Raw genomic sequence first — 14,104 nt, forward strand, 5'->3', positions numbered from 1 at the left:
TTGAAAGAAAATTTTGACTGATTCAGAGGTGATAGCAGTAGTAGAGCAGTATTTCAGTGACCAGATATCAAAATATATTTTTGAAGCATTAAAAAAATGCAAGAAATGCTGTGCCAAGTGTGTTGAATTTCAGGGCAAATATGTGGAATTGCAGGTAAGTTCCATGACTCTAGGTCATTCCCTTCCTGATCAAATCAAAAACATTTCAGCATCCCCTCATAGGTAGCCTAGAAAGTAGGTTATTGCAGGAGGGCAAAAGATATTAATGTTGACTATAGAGCCAATAGTAACACATTTTTAGTTTTGAATTTAGTACTTTAACATCTGAATTTTGGGGATTCCTTCACATGTAACCACATGGGAGATATTCCACATGCATCCTCACTTGATTTGAGTGCATTGATTTTTACCACTGTTTAAAGAAAGCATCATAAATCTGTTTCACTTTGACTGTACACAGGGGAGCGGCAACTCTGTCAGCAGTCCCAGTATTCAAATCCAATTGATTCATTGGATCCAATGTAGTTGGGACAACCCAGAGTTTGGAACATTAGATTTGCAAATTACAGTGCGCCCATGTGATATGTTGGTGCCCGTTACGTGACTTCCAGCATATGCTGGAAGCCGCGCTGGAAGGAATGGCGCCATACCCCGGAAGAAACAATAGTGCACGCTGCCACATGCCACCACCACAAGCACAAGCCCTATTCACTTCAACAGGGCTTGAGCATCTGCATTTTTCCCTTACACGGGGAGTCTGGAACAGATCCCCCACGTAAGGGGAAGGTGGACTGTAACTGGATATGTTAAATGGTAGAAATTAGGGAAATAATTCACTAGCACAAAGTTAGTAACGTAAATTGTTTAATATGGCAGGTTATTGCCAATGAACTAGTTGAGTAAAATGTTGATGTTTGGCTAGGCCATGGGATTTGCGGAGGATGGCATGAAAGTTGTTACTGCTGAACTCAGAAGAGTGCATTATATTATGTGCTCCTTCAAAAGGATGGGCATCACACTATTCCACCTCCTTCTTGCCTGTGTTTACAACAGTGGTGGCCCCCGGAGTATCCTCACCAGTGCAAACACGACTTTAGTCCCATTCAGATTGCTCCCATTTCCAATCCGAAAAACGTTGTTGGTTGCTGCTGTTCAACTGTGGTCTTTCCTCTGGTCCAACAGATGAATGTGTATCTTAAGAACAACACAGGATATCCACAGTTGTTCTGATTAATATTATATCATTGCCCTTTTAGTGAAACCATAAATTGAAGATCTTATTAACACATATAATATCTGAACACATGTAATATCCGCCATCAGTTTTGATTAAGGTCTTATTTGATAATTCCTCACCAGTTCCACATTCCATGAATGTTATTTGTATGCTTCCAATTATGATTCCCTTGACATTGGAGGGGGGCATTAAAATGCCTCACATTTGCTAATTTTTTCTCAAGTTTCTTCATGGTTACATTTTATGTTACAGTTGCTTGCACATATCAAATAATTTCAAGAATATTGTGATACAAAAATGCAACAGTAGTTTTCCATAACCATGGTGAAAGGCAGCCTGGCAGATAAGATGCTTATCCTAAATAGAGAACAATATTTACCTAATTTAAAGGTTGGTTATTTTAAGTATCCACTTCATCCAATAGATTAATTTTCATTTTATTCCCGTTTGGCAATTGATGAGCTAGCAGGCAACTCCATTTTTTTGCTTCTACTACAAGCCCCATTCAGTTCCGTGGTGATTCTATGTGCTCTCCCTTTGAAGATTTTTTATTTACTTTGCTGAATAACATTTTTGATAGCTAGTAATATAAGTCTACTAATTTCTGCTGATTTGTTGGTAAGCATACTTTTAAGTTACTCTTTCCCCTGTGATATTCTCATGTTTGTAGGTGTGGACCATAGTGTTGCAAAAATACATTCATTAATATATATGAAGTTTACAGATGCCACAATGATAGGTTCTAGAAAGACACATACCACCTGAGATGAGGCAGATAGGTATTTCTTGCATGCAGTGATTGAAATAAATAATTCAGTGAATAAAAATGTACCAAAATCCCCTAATTCTATTTAGTTGCTGATATGACTCCCACTTAACCATTTAATATCTGACCTTTGGAAAATAAAAAAATAAACAAACAAACAAACCTCTATTAGATGCTTTAGGAACAAAATCGAAATTGATAAAATATAGTTGTTAAAGGTAAGGAAGGTCACCTTCAATTTCCCTACCCAATATTACTTTTTGTAGGTATCAATGGCACGTTACAGACCTCCTGAAAATGGTGGTCTGCCGGCGCTGCCGGTTGCTGCGTCCAGGAACCGCAGCGGACAAACCATGCAGTTCCCGGATGCAACAAAAAGAAGCTGCAAAAACGGCTTCTTTTTGCGCCCCAGAAGTGGCACCACAAGTCGCTAGTCATGCACTCGTGGCATCACTTCCGCCGTGTGGCGTGTGGACACTATGCATCCACGACATCAAGATGACGGTGCCCATGTAGAACGGGTGCCGCCATTTTGTACGCGCTCCGCACGTACTAGGGTTAGGGGCATCCGGAAGGGACGGCGCGTACTTTCCACCCATCCGGAATGGGCCTAATTTACCAGCCGTACACTTAAAAATATTATTCAGTGATTTCTAAAGTTAAGGAATGCATTAACTGGTATGGAGCCCTATGACCTTAGCAGGACAATGGTATTTGAAATATTAAAGTTATCATTAGAAAACACAACCATGGTTTTCTTTTCTTCATTGCCACCCCTCTAATCCTTACTGTATCCTTCACTGACATACAGTTTTTGTTTGTGTTTCATCTTTCCTCTAAAATGTTTAAAATAGTTTACATAGGGGTTATCTTATTTTCTCCTTGTTATCATCATATACAATAAATTAGATGAACGAATATGAGCTTTGTTGCTAAGCAAACATTTGAACCAAGGTCTCTTGCCAGTCTAAGCACAGCACACTATACAATATACCACACTGGTTCTCCATTGATATCAGGGGGCTCTTTCAACATTAGAAAGATATTGCAGTGACATGTGGAAGAGAATGCTGAGAATTTCTTACTCAATGTGTTAGTTATGCTAAAGCAGGAGTAAGCAAACTTGGAGGGTATAGGGAAATTTTTCTTCCACCAGGATGTCAGAAACCCATACTAGGCCATAAATAAAGCATAACATTTAAAAAAAAAATCATCCCAACATTCATTTCCAGTTTGGGGATTGCAAGGGGCTTAGGAATATTGTAACTTTTTAAAGGGCAAAACCATCACTTCTGAGGCTTAGAACATTGAATATAGTAAGTAGGGGTTCTCCTCCCTCAGTCTTTTCTAAAGGTTACTTTAGATCAAGGGTGGGCTGCAAGAGTCCCCTTGGATCATTTTTGTGGCCCCCAGCTCCCCAGGGGGTAAAAACATTTTGAATAGTATTTTGCCTCCACAATTACCCCAAAAGCCCTCTAAAGCATTTCTACCATGCTTTGAGGTTCTCTGATCTACCAGGGTTAAAATGTTTTTTTACAAAATATTTGCATTTCCCCCAAAATTTATTTGCTCCAAAATGCCCTCTGGGGCTGTGTATCTTGCCAACAAACTTCCCAATTTTGGATCCTTGGCAGCCTGTGTGAAACCCTCCCATAAGTCACATAAAGTGTCTCACTTTTTGTAGAAATCAAGGGAAGGAAGCAAGGCATGAGGGCATATCATCATGCAGATAAACCTGATCTCATTTGAAATATTCACATAAACTAGATGTAACTGTTCCAGAAAGTGTATTTGCAGTGGGGGTGAGGGGAACAGATCCTCTTAGGAGATACCTGCTTGTTTTCCACCCTGCCTTGTGTCATCCTATTTGAATGATGCAGGCCAAAAACCCCAGGGCCAAGATCAGGCTGGATCCTGGCAGACTGGACATAGATCCAGCCCAATCCCAGGGTAAACAGCCCTTAATATGGGTCAGCTTAACCCCCAGTTTGATGTAGAGTTTCCTGGAAACTCCATGGCAAACCTCAATATCAGAATACCCCCCATGCATTCCTTACCTTTCTCTGTCCTCACTCCTAGTGGGAAGTTGCCTCTTACTGTGTCTGACATGGGAAACAGCCACCTGGCCATGTGGGTGCAGGCAGATGCCCTGCTTCTGCATCAGATGAAATGATGGGGGCTTCTCAGTAGGAGCAATGGCACAGAAAAGGACTGAGCAAGTTCCAGTAGTTGGCCCCGGGCTGGGGACAACACATAAACACCCACCCATCCATCCGCTGGCCCAAGGGCTGAACAGGGTAAGTACCTGGGCCAGAATAGCACAGGCTCAGCCTCTGCTTTTCTGGCTCATCTGCCTAGAGTCTTAGAGGTGGCAAAGGTGGTGGGCAATTTAAGGCAGAAACTGTGCTTGCCTTAGCTACAAAGACTGGAAAGTGTGGGATATAATTCAACGAATTTTAGGTGTGTCTGATCTTGGACACTTATACTGGAATTTTCTTTGATTATATGCCCAGCAAACCTCATGAAGATATTCCCTTCCATGACTTGTCTTTACCATTCCTAAATGTTTTTATTGTCTGTGATGTTTAACCCAATAGTAAGCGCTCATCATATGCAATTTGAGATCAAGTGATTCCTGTCTGCTTGGAGCTGTGAGAAACTCTTTTAGGAAGTCATCTCATGTCTCTCCATATCCAGCCTGTTTCAGTCCACCACCAATGATAGCTAGTGTTAACTAAAACTGATGAGGCAGAGAATAGAGCAAAGAGTTCACCTAAAGCAATGCCAAGTAGATCTGATTTTGTAATCCTGACGATCCTCCATTCTTGCCTTGAGCCCCCAGCATCTATTTTTTTCAAGAAATTAAAGTGTTGTTCTGAGGGCCTTTCTTCATTTCCATTGGAAAGCTGTTGTTGTTTTGTGTCTTCAAGTTGGAAATGACTTGAGGCAACATTAATATGAAACTACCAAATCCTTCTTAGTACGATTTGTTCAGATGGAGTTTACTTTTGCTCTCCTCTGAGGCTGATAAGAGTTGCCAACTATCACCCAGGGTGCATCCATGGCTAGGTGGAGATGTGAGCCCTGGTCTCCAGAGTTATAGTCCAGTGCTAAAACCATTACACCATGCTGGCTCTTCTGACATATTTGAATCATAATGCTCTAACTGTGTAGTGTGGATGGGCCTCAAAGCAAAAGATGGGGCTGGGGTTTTCTCTTCCACTGTGTTTTATTTACTTCAAAGAAAAGTGGTTCTAGTCTGCAGTTTTAAAGGTTTTTTTTTCCTGTTCCCAGCAGATCCAGAGTCATTTAGTTTCCTGCCCAATCCAAAGTATTCCTCATTCTGCCCCCAACATGCCTCTTTTTGGTCTTTACTGCTGGAGCAACAACTGTGGCACATTGGCTGCCCGTAAACTTTCCCATTTGGCTGAGAAGAGCAAAGTCTGTTGGCGCTGGTTGTGCAGTGCATGATGTGTCACACCGATGTTTTGCACCAGGATCACCACCTCACAAGCGATAGGCAGCTGTGTGCAAACTGGAGAAATGCCTCTCTCCTTCCAGAAGCTGACAAAAGAGACTCTAGCCAAATGTCTCTTCATGAGGCTTTTATTCTTCAGAAGTTCCACTATGTGCAAGGCTGTCTTACAACTCCAACACCATCCACCATCATCCACAACCCACACTGTGACTTGAGGCACTCCCCTTTTATAGCCAGGGCTCCATGTGGCCTTTTGGCCCTGTCTCTTCCTCCTGTGTCACAATGATCTCTGTCCCCTATCCAGGGTGACTTTTCACTTTTGCAGCCTTTTGCAGCACTTTACTGCACTTGGTGACCATCATCTCTGATGTCACTTCCCATAACTCAGCACTGGTGGAAAAATGCCTTGTCATCCTGGCTGACAGTGACCTTTGCTGTCCAGTCACTATTTAAATACCACATTGTGCATTTTCTCAGGACTCTATATCCCAATGAAGTCCACAACATAAAATAGCCCCTCAGGCCTCTTCCCTGGCAACTTAACACTGTTCCCTGCTTGCCTTTTTGAAAGACTACATCACAACTTCAGTATGGGATGAAGGTGGCATTTTTGGGCATCTGGTATTTGCATTAAGTTCAACTACAGTCAATGGACAATTGGAATTCAAAATTATGAGCATTTTAGTTGGAAAAAGAATGTGTCTAATACTGTCTATCACAACTGAAGCAAAGAAATTTACATGAATAAATTGGAAAAAGCCAGGACGGCACTGTGAATAAAGCTGACTAATTATGTTTAAATTCCAATAATCTGTTTAAGGGTCAACCCCTAAATTAGTAGAATTTTCTATATTGCTGTTATAAAGCACAGAGAGAGTGCCTCAACTAAATTAAATGTTTAAGTTGCCTCAAGAAAGAAGTAAAGAAAGATTTAAATTGTTGCTACAGGGAAATTTAAACCTGAAACTTAAAATAGAAAAGTGATAATAAATAGCCTGAGATACAGAGCTTCTGGAGCCATTTCCAGTTTTTCTGTTCTCCCTTTGCTTTGCTTTCTTTTTTGATTCTTTGTTTTGAAGCCAGAATTCATGAGAACAACAATTATACATTACAGTAGCATTTTCATACCAGTCTGAAAACTGCAATGTGTGGTCTGCCTGCATAACATGGGGATGATATTCATTTCAGCACATAAAAATATATTTGACTGATGTCTTAAACAAAACAAAAACAACAGCGGCTATACTGTACCAAATTTTCACATATTCTACAGTGTGACATCAGGCTATCCTTGTTCAAAAATCTTCATAGTCACTGTTCCTGCTTCACATGCAATAAAGACAAGAAATTGGACAGGGGATTTGCCTGCCGGGAGTGCAAAAACATTCAACCAGAAAAGTTTTCAGAACAAATCAGTTTATACTGCCTTTTGGTCTTTCTCCGTAAGACTATTTACCATAAGCTGAGTCAGGCTGGAGAGTTAATTAGCATGTAGATGACGAAATAAGTACAGTGCCCCTTGTCATAATGCTGGGATTAAGCCTTCTCTGTTACCCTATTCATTAGCCATTAAGAATCTCTGTAAACATACAGGGAAAGGGAATGCACTAGCCTTTCCCACTTCTGATAATGCCACTCTATGTATTACCCAGGGACATCCAATTAATGAAGGGTTAATTTATCAGTTATGGTGGGAAAGAGTTACATAACCCTTTGCTGGCCAAGTAGTGTGTGACTCAAAAAGTCTGGAATTTTCAAGGACCAGGGGTATAAAACCTTTTTCTGCCTTTACTCTCCAGTTCTCTCCTGTGGCTGTTGGTTTTTGGACTAAGGAAGGTCTGCGAAAAGGATCCAATTCCTGCTTCCTTAGCTATGAACCAAAAAAAGGGAACAGAACTTCTATTTATGTGAAAGTTACAAGGTACCATATTTATTTATTTATTTTAATATTTTTTATTTCGATTTGCTCATTTCACATCTTAATCTTATTTACATTCTCAATTTTTTATACTTATTATAATCAAGGTACCATATTTAATGGGGGAGGGGGGAATCAAAAGTTTTTATGTTCGCCTAGCTGGTTGTTGCTTCCAATGGTTTTTTCAAAATAACTTATTTAACTTTATTACTTAAAGATACTCTGAGCTGTATCATACTTTAGAAGTTTGATTTAATCCTTCTTACTTTAGAATAAAGCTTTGTTTCTTCCTGTTAAACCTCGTAGTGCTTTTCGCTATTAAGTATAAGAAAGTGAAGGGAAAAACTAAACTTAATTCAATTTACACATTGCTTTGACTCCCATCTGGGAAACAGGGAGAAGAAAGCTATTGAGGGGAACATGTGGGCAGTAGGTAGGATTTGGAGCTGCTGGTTGGTCTAGCGCCCACCCCTTCTTTTTGTTTGCTCAAGAGTTCAAGTTGAGAGAGAAAGCTAGACCACCCTTCCATCACACTCTCGACCCAACGAGAATAACTTTCTGAACAGGTGAGCCTCCTCTACCCATGGAGATTTGAAACCTTGGAAAATCAGATTTCTAGCTGATGTGGAAAGTCTCGTCTGACAGAGGAGGCTCTTTTATTCAGAAAGTTGCCTACTGTATTCAGAAGGCAATGCAAATGGTGTCAGAGAGGGCAAAGCTAGTATGCTCCTGGTCTTCATGTATTCATGCTCGGATTCCTAATGCCTGAATAGGGCTTGTCCCTAAACCACTCCCCAACCAATTAAAAAATTAAGTGAAAGCATTTGCTTTTCACTCTCCTTTTTTATCAGAAAAGCAGAAGAGTGAAAAGAAGAGACAGATCAGTTTGGGATGTTTTGAACTAAGCCAAATTGGATGTAGGCCCTTTTCAATTAATTTCCCCCCTCCCCCCATACTTTTTAAGGAAAGCCGGGCTTAAGCATGTGAACATTTCACAATCTGAATTTTTTCACATTCTCCAAATGCAATCTGCATTTTCTTCCTCTCTTCTTTCATAATGTGTTTTCTGTGTTTCTCAAATTTTTTCATATCAAGCATCCCCCATGATTAAAACATGCCTCTGTGTATTTTTTCAGTTATGTATATTTTAACCATTCATATTTTTAAATGTGTCAGTTGTTTAGTGTACAGTTTTTTCTCCAGATTCCATATAAATGTTGCAAATATGTCATGGGAGATGTGAAAACACTACTTTTATTTATAGAGTCAAGTTCAACAAATCTCATTTCCATCCCTAAATGTGGGAAAGTTTTTTCCTCCCCAAGGGAAGCATGATGAGAGAGGAGAGAATGGATCCAAAGCAACTAGTACCCCTCACCCTTGGGACACTAACTCTACTTACAGATACTGTAGTTGACTAATAGAATGGGATGCTGAATGGGTGTGTGCACATTTTGCTGGACAGCCTCATAAACTGTGAGTCATATGTAATTAGCAACTACAATTAGATCAGGACAAAACTTTTATTAGTCAGCAGCATAGCAGAGCACTCTGTGAAAGGATGGTCCCATTCCCTTGGAAATGGGGAACTGATTTCTAAACACACACACTGGTCAATGTAAGAATATGAAGGATACATTTTCTTCAATGCTTTTTCCAGTTAGCTACATCTGGGATTTTCATCAACTGTGAAGAATAAAGAACATGTAAAAATTATGACATCATGTTTAAGAGTTCTGAACAACCAAAAACACATAAACTCTATGAAGACAAGGGCAGGAGGGTACTGAGGTGTTTTCCCTCATATTCTTCACTAATGCTGCATTTGCACTGCAGAAATAATCCAGTTTCACACCACTATAATTGCCATAGCTCAGTGCTATGGAATTCTGGAAATTATAGCTTTGTGGGACGTTTAGTCTTCTCTATCAGAGAGCTCTGGGACCACAATAAACTACAATTCGCATAATTCCATGATATTGAGCCATGGTAGTTAAAGTGGTATTTCTGCAGTGTGGATGCAACCTAAGATCTATTTTTCACATGTAAAATGCTGGGACCAAAAACCCGACAATAATAGAGATTTAAGGGGGGAAGCATGTCACACAAATATAAGTATAAAATTGTATTCTATGGGATCATTCACTGTCTATTGTAATTGTAATCAGCACAATAAGTATATTGTTTGTACTGTGTAATCAACACAGTATAAACAAAGTGCATATGGTGCAGGATAACATAGCTCACAACACAAAGCATTTTATGTGTTACATACAAATTAAAATATTGAACAGACTTCTAGAAGCACTAACAAAATGAGGCTCTTTGTTATTATCGCTGATCCGATTCTTCTCAAGGAGTCAAGACCTAAAAGTGTGATTTATTCTTTTTTAAAAAGTAAGTTGCATGCAAGCCCAAAAGAATCTGTGTGCCAACCTTCTCACCAATCTCAAATATAAAATTCATTACTCTTTAAGTCATTTTACCATAGAAACATCTGGCTGAAGCATTCCTCATCAGAGTCTATTTCTTGCTTGTTGATGAATGATTAATAATAAGCAAGCGATTTCCCCTATTTTTAGATCAAGGTTTATTTTTCTAACCTTACCATTAGGATTCATCCAGTAAAGTGCAGAGATGGGGACACAGAGAATATTCTGGTTAAGGGGAGGTACTTTGTCTCTGTGGCAATCCCACAGTCCCTGCAGGAAGAAAAGCAAGCTGATTATATGGCTTTTCCTGCTACTTTCTGCCAAAAGCAAAGACCAATAGGGTATAAAATTCTCTGCTTGGACTGCAGATTTCCGGAGGAATGAAGTAGGCCTCCAAAATTACAGGCTTTGGTATCACTTTTAGTTTATATTTTGTCAGTCAACAGAGCAGTTACCTGAGCAAGAACATCACTGGACACAAAAAGATCGTTTCCTTTCCCTCTCCCCATAATACTTCTTAAAGGAAGAAGAGCCATCATGCTTTGAGACTCTCCCTGACACTTTCTGGTAACCTTCAAAAGAAGGAACAGCAGACTCTATGACTTAGGCCAGTTACAAACCGGCACTTGGGACATCCGCAGGACATCCCATTTTAAAAAAGGGGAGTCTCTTCTAGACGCCCCTGGGTCTAATACAGACTCTGTACGTACAATATGGCGCTGGCCGTTCCACACGGCCGGCGCCATCTTTATGTATCGGACGCTGTGCGTCCGAACATGTCGCGGTGCCTGTGACATCGCGAATGCGCCCCTGGTGCCTCGCGACGTCACAGAGGCGCCGCAGAAAGAAGCTCCATTTTTTGCTCCGTAAGGGAGCCGCGCGGTGTGGCTGCGACGGCTCCCTTACAGAGCAAACGGCGGCGGCAGCAGACCGCCTCAAAGCGGCGGTCTATAACCTGCCATAATATCAAAGCCATCTTTTTTTCTCTCTTCTTTCTTCTGCAGCCTCATTCTCAAAGCAAAGGAAAGACACCAAAACTTTTCACTCTTCTCCTTACAGGTATGGGCTCTTTCTTCAATCTCTATCTACACATAAGCCACAGGTAGCAAAAGGCTATTCTAACAAAAGGATATATATATATATATATATATATATATATATATATATATTCTCCAAAGAGAAAAACAAAGTCCTCACACCACAAACGCAACCCAGGATCAAATTACATATAATTATTGTTCTTAATATTCCCCCAAACTTATTAATATTGCTATTTCATTGTTATGCTGTCACTATAAACTTCTTAAACATATACTATATTTCAGCCTATTTACCTCTCTAGCTTTTACTAACATTAAAGAACTGTGTATTTAATTTTTAGGAATGCTATGATATTTTATACCATAATCCTTTGTTTTAGGAATGCAACATGCCAGCACTATTAAGATACCCCAATTACTGACCCCTATTGTTTCTGAAATATTTCAGAATACTCCTCACAGTAGCCCAGTAACTCATAATTTGTGAAGGCCAGTGAACCATGTTTGTATTAACCAAGACTTCTTGACTGCCTGAGGTAGGGAAAAAGTTATGATAGATCAGACCTCTACGTTATTAGCAGCAGTTAGTTGTAATCAATATATGTCTATTCTAAAGTCCTATTGATTTCTATGGGACTTACTCCTAGGGAAGTGTGTCTAATATTCCAGTGGTTTTCTGGCAAATCAATTTATGTTGTTTTGCTATTTGTGAAATTTCTATTTCCTTTGACCACAGTAGACGTATTTGTTAGGAAACAATGCCCCATAAAAAGAAGAAAAGGTGAACCTAACAAGCCTTTTTTCATAGCATTCTTCACTTGAGCAATGAACATGGATTTTTTCATCCTAAACTTTATATCGTGTCCTGAGAACAAAAGATCCAAGCTTAAATCTGTACACATGTGAAGCTCACTGGCCTTAGTCAAGTCATCAGTTTTTATTCTGCCCAGTCTTCTGGCGAGGTGTGCATCAAAATGCTGATTTTGCTGCTTGGAGAAATGTGGGATGCACATGCATTTGAAAAACAAGGGCATAATCCAGTGAGGTACTCTACTTCACTGGGAGATACATGAACATAGGAAGCTCTTCTGTATTGATGTAGACATTTAGTCCATCTAGACCAGTGTTGGGAAATCTCACTGGCAGCAGCTCTGCCATGTTTCAAACATGCTTCTTTCTTAGCTCTATCTAATACTGTTTTTTGGTCTTCCACTCATGTACTAGCTGTGCATAATCCAGTTTAGCTTTCAAAATCATATGTGCATGTGTGCTTTCGGAATGGTATGATAGTACAATGTAAGCATGTGTTTAAATTTCCTACCAATATGCATTAGACTTAAAATATTTGAATTTGTCCAGATAATGGCACTAGTAAAGATGTACTTTAGTGGCAATAGTATTTCCATTACCTAAGTATATTCTTGAAATCAGTCAGAATAATATTTTCTTCTTCTTCCATTTAGAAGCAACAAGATATTTATCAATGTACAAAGATAATTTATACCAGTCTTCACAAAGTAGTGGTCCATGATTTGGTGCTAGTCAGTGAACCATTGCTGTTGGTCTGCTGTGCATTTCCAGGAAAATGTTGTGATTGTTGTTGTTGTTGTTGTTGTTGTTGTTGTGTGACTTCAAGTCATTTCACACTTATAGCAACCACAAGGTGAACCTATCCCAGGAGGTGTTTTTGGAGGGAATAAGAGTGTGTGATTCCCAGTGGTGAATCAAACTGTGATCTCTAGAGTCATAGTCCAGTGCTCAAACCACTACACCACACTGTCTCTCCAGGAAGCTTATGCTAATAGGATAATAACATAGCACAAATATTTTACTGATCTGTAACAAATCAGGAGTGGGAATGCTGGTCTACCATGTCAGACAGCTTGAGAACTATTGGATTATACTGTTCAGATGCATTATACACATTCTGCGGTTATGCTAAGATGAATATTCACCTTTCATAAATAAACTGTTTTGATCACATCCCAAGTCTTCTGTTTTAAAAATCATATTGATACCAAAATTAAATTATATCCAGATCCTACAATTAAGTTTTGGCTAAGTGTGCCAAAACAGAAAAGAATCATGCAAAAACAGTCCAAAAATGTACCTTGTCATCTCATGGTGTATCTTTTTGTGATAGTAATGCTAGGATTTTCTTCTACATCTTAAGCAGCATGGCTATTGAAAAGACAAAACATTTATTTAAATGCTGGTAAAAGCCAGAAGAATTCTGTAGAAGCCTCATTAACTTTTGGTAACTAACAACTTTTCAGGTACTCAGACAGATATCCTTTTAGTGCAAATTCTGCCTTCTGGGTTAATCAAAACCTAAAGTGCTTTAATTGCTGAATACATTTGGTATGAAAAAAAAGAACAATCAAACAGAAAAACCTTAGAAATTTAAAAGACACGCTGAAATAAATATGTAAATGCAACAGAGGCATGCTGTGAGTTGGAACATGATGAAGCCTGCAAAGAATTTTGCACATTGAAAGTGCTATAATGATATGGATAATATCACAGATTTTTTTTCAGTTATGACACAATGGTTTTGATTGGCAGTAATGTTACTGTCTATAAATAATCTCAATATTCACTGATGCACAAAATAATCTTTTGGATAGGCGACCTATATATATTATACACATATATATACTCAGACAAAGGTCCACTAAATTTAGTCAAAAGTCTGGGTCAGACATATTCCTGAATATAGTTGCAAAAGGTTGCACTCTTACTCAGTTATCCAATAAAAAAAATAACCATTGCAAATAACCACAAACAAAATCAATTCAAATTTAAAGCACACTTAGATCTTTCTGAAATTGATTAATGACAGATGAACCAGGCATATCAGAGGAGAAGAGAGTGAGTAATTGTATGTTTTTGTATATGGGTGTGAAAAACACCTTATTTGTGTTCCTTATATTATATTCTTTCATTTAGTACCAGTCATGGTCTAGATATTCATCAATGTACAACATCACTTAGGCCAGTTCTACTGGTGTATAAGAGAAAAATAGAAAGAAAGAAAAAACACCTTACCAATATAAACACAAACAGTTTGGACCTTTGCAAACCCTGAAAACAATGCTTGTTTCCATAGCTTCACCTCTTGGATTCAAGCTAAGATTGCCTAACATAAGTCTTTTTTTGTAAAGAGTATTAATGAGCCCATATTTCCTGATAAAATACCTTTGCTTTAACTTTTAATCTGCTGTTTTCCTCCT

The 14,104-nt window shown here is 39.0% G+C and overlaps 1 long non-coding RNA gene across 5 annotated transcripts in view; it reads right to left on the reverse strand.

The window, feature by feature from the left end:
- Positions 1-8,921: 8,921 nt before the first annotated feature.
- LOC121921382 overlaps positions 8,922-14,104 on the reverse strand; it is a 172,823-nt gene continuing 167,640 nt past the window's right edge. For all 5 annotated transcript variants that reach the window (XR_006101933.1, XR_006101934.1, XR_006101937.1 and 2 more), the window contains 3 exons: positions 12,982-13,052; positions 10,008-10,101; positions 8,922-9,085 (listed from right to left, as the gene is read on the reverse strand). This is a non-coding gene — a long non-coding RNA (uncharacterized LOC121921382). The remainder of the gene's footprint in view (positions 9,086-10,007; positions 10,102-12,981; positions 13,053-14,104) is intronic.

This window comes from Sceloporus undulatus, chromosome 2 (assembly GCF_019175285.1).
Source record: "Sceloporus undulatus isolate JIND9_A2432 ecotype Alabama chromosome 2, SceUnd_v1.1, whole genome shotgun sequence".
Lineage (NCBI taxonomy): Eukaryota > Metazoa > Chordata > Lepidosauria > Squamata > Phrynosomatidae > Sceloporus > Sceloporus undulatus.